At 49.6% G+C, this 12,878-nt stretch overlaps 1 protein-coding gene across 9 annotated transcripts in view; it reads right to left on the bottom strand.

The window, feature by feature from the left end:
* The window catches only part of EEFSEC (eukaryotic elongation factor, selenocysteine-tRNA specific), a 266,024-nt gene that overhangs the window by 118,595 nt on the left and 134,551 nt on the right, over positions 1-12,878 (bottom strand). The gene's annotated exons all lie outside the window — the stretch shown is intronic.

Raw genomic sequence — 12,878 nt, 5'->3', positions numbered from 1 at the left:
TTTATTTTTAAACAAGAACATGTTATAATAAGGCATTTTAGTAAAACTTCAAACAAAAGCAGGCAAGTGTCTTTATTTTAATAAGACATCTCACTTGCCCTTTCCCCATGATTATTACAAGTTGAAGCCTGTGAATAATTAAAGCAATGTTTATGGTATTTTTATTATTGTTTTATTTTTTAAAAGAAAGAATTATAAATATTCAGTTTAAGTGGTACATTGGCTTTATACACACTCAGGAAACACTCAACTTTCCTTTAACAAGAAAAACAAAAACAAAAAAAAATCTCTGTCCCAGCAGAGCCCCAAAGGCTGCCAGGGCAGTTAGGGGCTCAGTGCAGATGCTCATCACAGGCTGTATGTCAGCTTGTCTCTCTCTGAGGTGCCAAGTCAGAGGGGTTGGTGGGGGTGCTGAGGGAGGTACCCTGTCTAGCTTGGTACTGTTTCCTTCAGCTGAAGGAAAAGGAAGCCTAGTGGACTCTGTGTTCACAGTCAAACCCAAACCAGCAACCTCAGTGATTCTGAATAGCCCGCTCTCATTCTCAGCTCAGCGGGAGAAATAACAGACTAGACCCTGCTAGGCCCTGAATTCCTATGAAGGGGAGGAAGACCGGGAGCAGAGCCTACATGAGGGATTTATTTCAACCACTGAGCAAAGGGCCAGAGACCATACCTGGGATCCAAAGTCAGGAGTATATGGGGCAAGAAGGGGCCTGAGATAAGCCAGAGCACAGGGCCCCAAGCAGAGGAGCAGGGCACCAGAACCCCCAGGAGCCTTCTCTCAAGTGCCTCCCCAACAGGACAAGGCATATGTGGGACATTCCCACAGGACATGACTCTGCTGGAGCTTCCTCTTCTAGCCTTGGCCTTTGGAGTACCCTCCCTATGCCCTTCTGAAGATTACCAAAACCACATGCTGGGCATTCATCTTCTCAGACTCTGCCACAATGAATGTAACATTTCCCTCATGTACCAGGCATTCTCTCATTTCTGGGCTTCACCTTTTGCTTGGAATGCCCTGGTAAAGCCCTCCTGAGGCTCAGCTTCAACATACCCTATCGGATGAGCAGGGCTGCAAGTTCTCCTCGGGGGTTCGCCCCACGCTCTGGACACCATTCTCACTCGGCACCTTCCCCAGATGAGGAGACAGCTGTCTGCCTGCCCACCTTCCCTACACCACCCACCCCCACAGCAGGTGCCCCAAGGGTCCACTCAGGCTCTGATCACTTTCAGCACCTGACTCAATAGGAGACGCACCAACAGCACTGCGGGAAGGCTATGGGCAGGGCTGGCTTCATGGGTGTGCAATCTCCCCGGTCACACAGGACCTGCGTGGCCACACTTGCTGCTACAACCAGAATTTACTTCTTAGCAGAAAGAAGGCAATGGACCTCAGGCCAAAGATCAAATACTCCTCTGTGGGTCAGGCAGCACCATGTTTGCACTGGGCACAGCCTACTACTAGTCAACTGCCTGCTGACTGAGCATTTCTGCAGCCAGACTGCTTCCAGCTGGTGCTCTGACCCTGGCTGGGCTCCCACTTCCTGACAGAGAGAGCCCCCTTTGGGCTCCCAGTGTTCTAGGTCTTGCCTCCTCAGCCTCGCTGCCAGCTCACATTTTCCACCCCCCTCAGTGACATGCCTGCATGTCATGCCAGCTGGAGCCCATAGCCAAGGAAGGAACTACAGCACCCCCAGAAGTGTTGGTAAGCCCGTGTGCAACTCAGTGCCACTGCTCCAGAATCTATGCCAATTCCACTAGGCCGAGAGAGCACTTCCCCGTGGTATCCACTTGACTGTTGTGAGGGTAGTGGCACTGGGAAAGCAGCTGCCACATGAGGACAATTTTCACTTCTCTGTGAAGGTGGCCTGGCAGGAAAGAGGAGAGTGACCTGTGGACAGTCACACAGCTACGCATTCACACCCAGGACCCCAGACCTTGCCTGGCGTGTGGGCAGGGCTCGCCTGGCGCAGTGCCTAGGCCACAACATAGCACTTGTAAGTATTCTTTTTAATTCATTCATGGTCTCTTCTTGGAAACAATAAACTGATTTAATTTTACTCAGAAGCTTTTGTACTTTTGAGGGGTTTTCACACAACGACTTGCAGGTGACAGCAGTGTACTATGGCTAGTCTCTGGGTCTTGTGAGGCCACTGTGGGCTGGGACCCACACTGTCCTCAGTAGAGGTCTGGAAGCTGGCCACACTCCCCTCCTACCCCACATCTACCACTTCTGTGCCTGCTCACCACCTGGCAACCAGCAGGTGCCACTTGGCCACCAGGGTTTCACCCAGAGGACACAAGGCTTCCTGTGGTGGTAACAACAGGTGGTGATTCCTGAACACACCCTGGAACCTAGGTACTATGGAAAGATGTTCTATAAGCCATTTAATCCTTACACCATCTCTTTGAGAAGGTAAGGTTAGTCCCACTTTAAAGAGGGGGAAACTGAAGCACAGAGAAGTTAAGTAGCTTCCTTATGGTCACAAAGCTGGTGTGTGGGATGCAAACCAAGGCAGAGTGGTGCTCAACACCCTGCTCTTCACCTCCCTGCTATACTGTCCCTCAGCTGTGAAGGGCAGGGCACATTCAGGCAGCAGGAGTGCCTGCATTCAGGCTTCGAGGTGGGCAGAAAAAAGGATGGATCCCAAGATGTCCATCCAGCCTAATGAGAGCTCTAGTTAGCTGGATGTGGGGCATGGTTTTATTTGTAGCCTCAGGCACTAGAGTCCCCAAAATGGGCCAGGAGGGCTGCAAGTCCCAAGCACAAGACTCGAAACATACACAACCAGATGAATGGCAGCTTTACCAAGGGGTCCTACCTCTGTGTGGCGGGGGTGGGGGGGGTGGGGAGGGGCAGAACTAAGCCAGGCTGGAGGGGCGAGGGCTGCACAGCTGCCACCCTTTCTGCAGAGGAGAGCACCAGGGTTGTAGCAGCCATCTCTCCCCTACTCCAACCAGGGCCTGACACAGCCAGGGTCATCCCTGCAGAGGACTGTGGGGAATGCTGAGGCTGCTCAGGATCAGACGCAGTCCACTGTCATGGGCCCAGGCCCCTCCGGAAGTTAGCTGTGTCCTCTGCCTGCACAGTTGCCCTCAGGATGGCCCCAGGACTTCCGGCTCCCTGACTGAGGGTCCTATGGAGCCACAAAGAAGGATAAGGCAGACTGAAGCAGCACCTCTAAAGCTGACTCCAGAATATTCTTGTCTGAGGGTCCTTGGTTCATCTCCACAAAAACTTCATCTGATATGAAAAGGACAGGGCCACAGGGTTCAGTGGCCTCCTCATGTCTGCCAGGGGACTGGGGTGAGCATGGATCTTAGATCTGGCTGCCAAAGTTTGACTCCAGAGTCTTCCACTGATTAGCTTCTAGAAGATTTTTACATCTTTGTGTCTCTGTTCCATGCCCTATAAAATGGAAGACAACAGCACCTTCTGCAGAGTTGCTAGAAGCACAGAAAGAATACATAAAAAAGTTTTACACCAGAGCAGGGGACTACTCAATGCTAGCCAAAAACCAATCCTACAGCTGCAACCTGCTCTAGGGCTCCTTCCCCATATCAGGCCAATACCATGCTAGGTTTCAGAATTCATACTTCTATAAGCCATCTAAGGCTAAACTAAGAGAAGCTGAACCCCAATGAGGCCACCAGCATCTGAGCAATCGGGGCCCAATGTGGGTGGGTGGCTGGTGTCAGCACCCTCTCTGGAGAGGAGCACGTCAGCATGATGAAACCCATTCTCAGAAATAAAGGATGACACATGCACACACACAAGAATGAAAGGGAGACAGGCCTTGGGAATGAAAGCTGCAGTCTTCTCCAGGGGCTGACAGAATGGTACAGTCACTTGGGACTGAGGGGTGAGGACCAGCTGGAGGGAGTCCACAGGAGAAAGGCCTGTAGAGAGGCAGCATCCTACAGCCTGCTAGATCTTTAGGATGCTGAGCACACGTCTCTGACAACAACACCTACACAGAGAAACTTTCCTGAGCTCCCTGCCTGCTCTCAGATCAATCTCTGTCCTCGCCTGTCACCTGTCCTTCCTTCTTGGGGCCTCGTTAGGGAAACAACAGGATATTACAACTTGGCTGCAGATGGTGATTCTGATCCCCAAGCCAGAAGGAAGCTGGGGCAGAGGCAAAGGTCTCACAGAGCTGTGGTGTTCAGGGTTTGGGGGCCAGGGGGGCGGTGGATGCAGGGCCTGCTGAGCTTAGGCCATCCGACCCCTGAGTCACTGCACTCTGTGGGCCAAGTAAAAAGGCAAGATAAGTGGGGGAAGGACAAGAATCAGAGTGGCATGTGATAACAATAAAGACAGCAATCCCCATGTGCAGGCCCTGTTGCAAGCACAGTATGGGAATGTCCTTGAATCTTCATGAGCAGCTCTGGAGGAAACAGGCCCCAGGAGTAAGTGAGGGGGAGGGCCTCCGGCTCAGCCCCTGTGTATCCAAGAGCCAGGCTGTTGAGGCTGAGGGAGAAAGAATGAATACCAATGGTGTGGATGCCTCTCTGTTTTGCCTGCCTGACCACCTACTTTCTAGCATCAGTACTCCAACTTCCTTGGGTGCCCGTTCTTCCCAGGACCCCCCACCCCCGCTCCAGGGGTGGACATTTAATCCAGCCCACCCAGTCAGATTGTTGCACTCTAGGCTGCTGGTCCAGCCAGCCAAGGAGATCCCATTCTAATCACAGACTAGCCTGACTGAACAGTAAGGAAACGTTTCTCTCCCAACACCATGTGCTGAGGGAGGGCAGACCCAGCACCCCCCCTCCTCCCAGGGCTCTGCTGCAGGCTGTTTCCCTGCTCAGGTCCAAAGGTCACAACAGCCCTCCCTGCTTCAATGTCCAATAGCAGGAGAAACCCCCCAGGAGACCTCCCTTCACAACTCACTGTCCAGATCTGGTCACCAATCACTGGCAGGGGAGAGCCTCCAAGTAGAATGGACTTGGGGAGCTAACATCCCGGACTTGAGGGGAGGAACTAGAAAGCCAGGGTGCTGGGGCAAGGCCTACGAGAACAGCCCACATAGAATGGGTCTGGAAGGAGGTGCCAGCCCCACCTCGCTTCTCAGTAACAGAGCCAGCCTGCCCGTTTCATGTCAGGCCAGCCTGAGGTGTGTTTCCGTCACTTGCCACTAGGGCCCCTGACTAATACATGAAGCATGAAACAGCTGGTATGGCTCTAGGATGAGAAACTGAAGCTGGAGTCAGAGAGGTGAAGTCACACCCAGAAAGGCAAACACCTTGATTTCACCTATGTGTGGAATCTAAAAAATGAATGAACAAGCAAACAGAAATGGACTCATAAATTCAGGGAACAAACTGTGATTTGAATTAGAGGGGAGGTGGTAGAAAAAAAACAAAAAGCAACTGAGGCTGGAGAGGTGACAAGGGTGAGACTACATTCTGCTCCCTGCCACACAGGGCACTTCAGATTTCATCCTGGAGATCAGAGGCCCACCAGCAGAAAAGCAGGACACAGTATGGCTCTACAAAGCCCCTGCCATCAGCCTACCTATCAGCAGCCAGGGTCTGGGCTAGGCTGGTAGGTGGGCACTGGAGCCACAGAAGGCCACAGTTCCAGTGGGACACAGGGGAGGCTGGAGGGCAAGGGCCTAATGGCAGACAACCCCTGACACAGGACCCCAAGTGAAAGGAGATCTGATCATAGGACCTCCTGACCAACGCCTGCCTCTGCCTCTGCCTTCCTTGCCCCAGCCTTTCCAAAATGCTCATTTCCTTCACTCCCCTTTCTCCTTCCCTATCCCCCTTTGCTCTGTCACATACACATTCCTAGTACAAGTGACATCCAGGTACAGGGAACAGACTCCCAGGAGTTTCCATTCCAAAGCCAACAACCTTGAAAACAGCAAATTCATAGAAAGCCTTCCTTACTTATAGATATTCTGAAACAGGAAATGATTAAGGATGAAGATCTGGCCTTACATTTTTGATAAAAGACACAGAGGCTGAGGGAGCTCAGTCTTGAGAGCTGATTTGCACAGGTGGCTCTGGAATCCAGTTCTCTAGCCCTGGGCACCTGATTTATAACCATTCCCTGAAAATGAGCCAGCACTGGGACACAGGAATACCTCTGGTGCTACTCACTGGTGAAGTATCAAGATGTGAGCCTCAAAGAGAAGAAAGCCATAGTAGGAAACTGCCAGCTTCCCAGCTCCAGGTTTCTCCATCTGGACCCATGAAGTAGGGGAGCAGCCCAAACCCAGCCCTCTGGTGGTTCATTTTCTATTTTGAATCAAAATCCTACTACAAAACAAATCGCTTATTTGCTTTATTGGGTTTCCCCTACTGTTTTGTTCATAAAACAGTTTCTGGGGCCTCCTCTGGGCCCAAAAGGGGTGCTAAAGGCACAGAGATGGATAAGACCCAGCTTCTGCCCTCCAGGAGATGCACATGGTGGAAGACACAGTCACAGAGACAGATACAGTGCCAGGGAGGGCCTAAGTGCCAACCCACAGCACCCATGGGAGGGAGCAGCTATCAAAGGAGGGCACAAAGGGATTCATAAGGTAAGAGGTCATGTGCTCAAAGGTAGGGCACAGCCCACCAAGGCTTCCAGGTGAGAAATAAGGATAATAGGAGGAGGGTTACTAGGAGTGGGGGATGGGCAGGGCAGGCAGAGATACAGCTGTGTGCTTGTTGAGGAGAGAAAATGCATCTTTTCAGATGTCACAGCTTTCTCTCTCCTTGTGATCATCACCCAAGGATGGAGGCAAAGGTAAGAGTAACAATGCCTAGTGGTATTTAAGAAAGTTTTTTTTTTTCTTTTCTGGGGCTTTTTTTTTTTTTTAATTTTTTTTTTTTAATTTTCATTTATTATTTATGATAGTCACAGAGAGAGAGGCAAAGACACAGGCAGAGGGAGAAGCAGGCTCCATGCACCGGGAGCCGGATGTGGGATTCGATCCTGGGTCTCCAGGATCACGCCCGGGGCCAAAGACAGGCGCTAAACCGCTGCGCCACCCAAGGATCCCGAGGGGCTTTTTATAAAGAAAAAAAAAGAAAAAGAAATATGAATGTGGACCTGATCTGGAGGCCTATGCTACCACACTCTGAACTTTTCTCTAATAGTTTTACCAACTGAATAGTCCCCTGTATATACCTATTAATGTTTGTCACCATCATCAGAAGGAGACAGTGTGGGCTGTGAAGCGTATTTCCATTTTAAGAGTGCATTTAGCAGCCCTAAAAAGGACCGTTTCCTAATAACCTGAGAGGTGCCCTGTACTCCACAAGAGGAATTCCACAGAATAGGACTACTGAATGGCAATGATAGGGCTGACAAGAATTATCACCTAAAACCCATGTGCCTCCTTGATGCTGGCAATCTTCCATCTGCCATCCCTAGTGGCCATGACAGCACAGTGCGACTCTTCCAGAGGCCCTGCACCAAGGCAAGACTTCAGTTTGTGATGAATTAGTGAGACACAGAGAAGCCAAGAATTTGCCTGTGAACTTGCAGATCTCTCTCTCTCTCTCTCTTCCTCCGTAGTCCGTGGCTCTATTTCTGATGTGACAACCCTGATAGCCAACTGCCATTGCAAACATCACTAGCCTTAAATCCCAAGATCAGATGTGACCAGAGGGATTTCCCAGGCTGAGGATCAAGAGAACCAAAAAGCCTGAGGAGAAGGTTGGCGAATCTCGGGATGTCTGGTGTTTACGCCATTCTGGGATCTAAATGGGATTTGGTTTTTCTCCTCCACTCTCGTTCCCCAACACTTCCTCCTTCGGCTAATGGGCCCCAGCTGGGAACAGACACAGGCAGCAGAGGCAGGGGCCAGGGTCTGACTGGCTCCGACGGGCCAGCCCTGGCCAGGAGGGGAATGTGACTGTTTATTTGGAATGGCTGTGCCCTGCCTCTGAGGGAGTTCAAGCGGTCAGATGTGTCCAAATTGATTAGTGAAATCTGACAGGGATGTCACCAGGTTTGGGAGGAGGGCCATCTAGTTTGAAGCCCCCATGCTGCAACGTTCCCAGTGCCCGATAGGCACCGGCCACCAATTACGGTTAGTGGAAAGCGGGGGCAAGAGGAGGTCAGGAGCTCTAGACCTCAGGAGCTCCTGAAATGTGTTTTTATAGGCTCTGGGGCCCGGGAGAGGCCTCAGTGGGGTGCCCCGCTCCCCTACAAAGCTGCTCTGGAGGTTGGAGGGTCCTACCCCAGAGATGAAAGCACCACTAGCCCTGGCATCTCCTTGGAGACTCCAGGGACAGTGGACATAGTGGACACAGCCTGGTCTTCAGAGCCAGAGGAATGACTTCAAATGCTGGCTTGGTTTTCTGGCTGCTTAACAGACCTAGGCCTAGGTTTTCTCGCCTGTTGGGTGGGAATTACATGAAAAGGAAGGAACAGAGCTGGCCATCAGTACACAGCAGGCCTGATTCTATCATTAACCTGTACTGCCAATGTGCGCGCAGCTCATACCACCCTCACAGCACCCCGGCCGTCCCTCATGACAAAGTTAAAGCTCAAAAGAGTTAAGAGGTGTGCCCACAACTACAAAGGACTTGAGGCTTGTTCTGATTTCAGTCCTTTCCATCCAAAATTCACATTCATTTCCTAGGGCTGCCCTAACCAGTGATCAAAGTTGGTAGCAGTAAACAACAGAAATATATTCTCTCTCAGTTCTGCTGGCCAGAAGTCCAGAATCAATGTATCAGCAGGGCTGGTGCCCTCTGAAAGAATTCCTGAAAAAGAATTCCTTCCCTACCTCTCTCCTAGCACCTGGCAGCTTCAAGCAGCCGCTGGTGTTCCTCAGCTCGGGGCTACATCACTCCAGTCTCTAGCCTCTGGCCTCCATAGGCCCTTCCCTGAGAATCTGTATTACTGAACACACACCCTTGGATAAACAGCCCACTTGAACTGGGATGACCTCATCTTGAGATCCTTACCTTAATTATGTCTGCAAATACTCTTATTTCAAATAAGGTCATATCCGAGTGTCTAGGTGGACATAGCTTTTGTGGGCCACAATTCTACCCACTACAGTCCACCCGCTAGTCCCCAAAACTTCATCCACATCCATCCCATGGGCAAAATACTTTCACCCCATCCCAACACCCCCAATTTCTCTCCCCACTATAGTGCACTTTAAGTCCAAAATCTCATCAAACTACCATTAGTTCAAAAGTATCATTTAACTCCCCTAATCAGGCACTGATATGACCCATCCTGGGGCCAAATGCCTCTCCATGTGTGGACATGTAGAACTTAAAAGACAAGTTTTCTGCTTTCAAAATATAGGCATAGGGGAAAAATAAGGGAACACAGAGGTCACTGGACCCAAGCAAATCTGAAATTCAGCAGAGCACCTTCTGTTAGCATTCCTAGCTTAAAAATGACCCTCTGTGGCTTGGTCCTCCACCTCTGGGCTGGCCTCTCTGGCCTCTGCCTTTGTGTCCACGGCTCTGCTCCTTCTTCCTTTTTCTTGAAAGATAGCATGAGTTAACTGAGTAATTCTATCAATCTGTTTCCTAGAATGACAATACCAGAAGTCCAACTGCTTTTAAAAAAAAAAAAAATTTTTTTTCGTCAGGCCTGTTCCTTCTAGTCTAGGCTGGCAGTGTTTTTGCTGATACAACATCTCAAAAACCTCATGGGTCTCTCATGTGTCAAGGGGATCTCCACCATTAAACAAGAGGGTTCTCCACAGATCCTTCCTAGAGAAGCCGGTCTGTAGTCCTGACTTCTGCTGAGATGTTTGATTGGATCCAGGAGGCACATACCTAATCTCCACAGCAAAGGTTGTCCAGCCTCATCACTGGTCTTTCTCCAGAGCATGCTTTCTAAAGTGAATTTCCTACTTTTAGCATCGCTTAAAATCTGGAAAGGCCAAGAATCTCCCAAATCATCAAGTGTAGGTAACTTTTTGCTAACAGTTGCACCTTCAATTCATTCCTTTCCTCTGACATTTTACCATAAGCAGCAAAGGAGAAAGCAGACTGCACTTTATACACTTTAATTGGAAAATTTGGGATCCCTGGGTGGCGCAGCGGTTTAGCGCCTGCCTTTGGCCCAGGGCGCGATCCTGGAGACCCGGGATCGAATCCCACATCAGGCTCCCGGTGCATGGAGCCTGTTTCTCCCTCTGCCTGTGTCTCTGCCTCTCTCTCTCTCTCTCTCTCTCTCTCTGTGACTATCATAAATATATAAAAATTTTAAAAAAAAATTCTTCAGTCAAATATTCAAGTTCACTACTTAAAAGTTATGCTTTCCCTGACTAGTAAATTAGAGAATAACATAGCACTAAAGAGTTGAAAAGTTGGCTAGGGGAAATTGGTGAACAAAAACAGAAGGAAAATTATATTTGCCAAGCACCTTCCAAGCACCCAAACACTACACATCAGTAATGGGACCCTGATAGGCAAGTTCCATCTTCATAAGGATGAAAAGAGTAGCCACAGATCTCAGAACAAGTCCCCACTCAAACATCCTTATCTGTTTAATGTGGCTGACTCTTTCAGCCTTGGCCTTCCCCCATCCCATACTGTTGATCAAGCATGGCAGCCACTGATCTTATCATCAAACACCTTTCCCCACTCAGGTACTGTACTCAAGTCTATGTCCCACTTGCGACCTCTTCTGACACCACCTTCCTCCCCTCAGCTGCTCTCCCAGGCTGCAAATGTGTCTTCTCCCGAGGCAGAAGGGATACTAGATGAGGGTGTCCCCCGAGGCAGAAGGGATACTAGATAAGGGTGGCCCCTCGGGGTCTGCTTCAGGGAGCACCCAGAAGGCAAAAAAATTTACCATTTGAGTAATTCTCTGTTCCAGCTAAGAATTAACACACAGCACTATAATAATCTTAACTTTGTTAAATAGAAGTTTGGTTTATTTTCATAATTTTGTGCTTTATTTTTTTAAGATTTACACTTTTAGTCCCTGGCGCAACATGGATTTGATTTAAGTGGTGTTTATCCAGGACTAATGGTCTTCAGAGGACAGTCTACAACAGCCGTGGAGGAGGGGATTATGACCTAGGACATGGTTCCTAAGTCAGAGGAGGCCCTGGGACTTGGAAGGGCATTGTACTTCAACTCCCGCTGTCGCCCCAGGGAACCCAGGAACCCAGCCAGTCACAGGCTCATAAGGGAAGCTTTACTTGCGGTTGGTCCTCCCTCTTCTTGAAGAAGGGAGCAGCAGCCACACCACCATAAAATGGGTGGAGTGGGATGATTTAAAGCTGAGATTTCCTCTACCTGGGGAAGCCCTGGTCATTTCTCCCACCCCGAAATGCCTCTTTCCTACATCCTACCAAGAATGGCCAACACAAGGTAGAGGTGCCCCTTGCCCTGACTTGTTCATGGTGGACACTATAATCATGGTTCTCCCCCACAGCGTAATGGTGTATTTTATGGTGTATTTCAAATAGGCTGAGCCACTATACTGACATGTTTGGTTGAGCATTATTCTGAATATTTCTGTGAGGGTCTTTTTTGGATGAGATTAATGTTAAGAGGAATAGGCTTGGGCAGCCCTGGTGGCTCAGTGGTTTAAGCGCCACCTTCAGCCCAGGACGTGATCCTGGAGACCGGGATCAAGTCCCGCGTTGGGCTCCCTGCATGGAGCCTGCTTCTCCCTCTGCCTGTGTCTCTGCCTCTCTCTCTGTGTGTCTCTCATGAATGAATAAATAAAATCTTTAAAAAAAAATTAAAAAAAAAAAAAGAGGAGTAGGCTTGAGTAATGTAGATACCCTCCACCATTTGGGTAGATATTGCCCAATCAGCTCAAGGTCTGAACAGGAAGACTACTGACCTCCCTGGAAGAAGAAAGTCAGCTGGCCAACAGCCTCCGGACTTGAAGTGCAAGTCTTCCCTGGGTCTCCATCCTGCTGGCCTATCCTTTGGACTTTGAACCTTCAGGGCTTCATAATCATGTGAGAGCAAACTCCTTAGAATACACTCCTTTCTCTCTGTATACATATATACACATCTTTTCAGTTCTGTGTTTGTGGAAGACCCTGACTAATACATCTAGTGAGCCAGATGACCTCAGAATCTGTGACAACACAGCCCTCCAAGGAGAACTCCCAGTTAACAGGCAAACTGAGTTCACTGACCTAGGCTGTGAGTTCAACCAGAAGCTGGTGTTTGTCCCTGGCTTAGTACATGGGGCCAAGTGCATGCCCCTGTATCCCTGCACTCCAGGTTCCCTGGAGAACTAGACAACCACCCTGGACCCCAAGTATCTTCATAAGATCTGCCTAGTCCTAACTAGCCCTTCTTCTCTACCATTAACTCCCTTGAAGAGAAGGGTGGTCGAGGAGGCTCTAAGTGTTTCTTCTCCAGTATGCTAAAACCACAAGAAAAGCCCACTGAAGCTGGAACTATCAAGGCCACTGAACACCTTTTAGATCAGAGCCAGGGCAGTAGTTACCAGGGGTGGGGGCAAAAGGGAGACATGTAACTGTCCACAGGTCTTCCAAGGGATAACACAGCATCTACTAGTGGTCACTATGAGTATAAAACTTCTCTGGATATCTTCTAGATTGTATGACTCCGAGCAACACAATGGCTGTAACTGTGTTGAATTTGAAATTCTTGCGGCAAGGCCAAAAGTACCCAGAAGTAAGTTTACATGTCCTTGCCACTCTGATGTACAGAGCCTGTAGAAAGGGAGGGTGTATGCCCTGCACCCTCACTTGTTGACCATGTGACCCTGAGCCCACCACAGCTTCTGTTTCCTTATCTACAAAGAACACCTACTGGGGAGGTTCATCAAGGCACATCACAGGCCTCCAATACCTATACCTATTATGAGAACTAGGGAGAGTGGTGGTTCTAGAATCCAGGTAGGGCAGGAGAGAAGTTGGAGTAGAGCAGAGCCAGAGGGCCAGCCCCAGGGAGCTGGCTCA

This window comes from Canis lupus, chromosome 20, assembly GCF_011100685.1.
Source record: "Canis lupus familiaris isolate Mischka breed German Shepherd chromosome 20, alternate assembly UU_Cfam_GSD_1.0, whole genome shotgun sequence".
Classification (NCBI taxonomy): domain Eukaryota; kingdom Metazoa; phylum Chordata; class Mammalia; order Carnivora; family Canidae; genus Canis; species Canis lupus.
The sequence above is the reverse complement of the archived record's forward strand: the minus strand, read 5'-3'. Positions and strand labels throughout refer to the sequence as shown.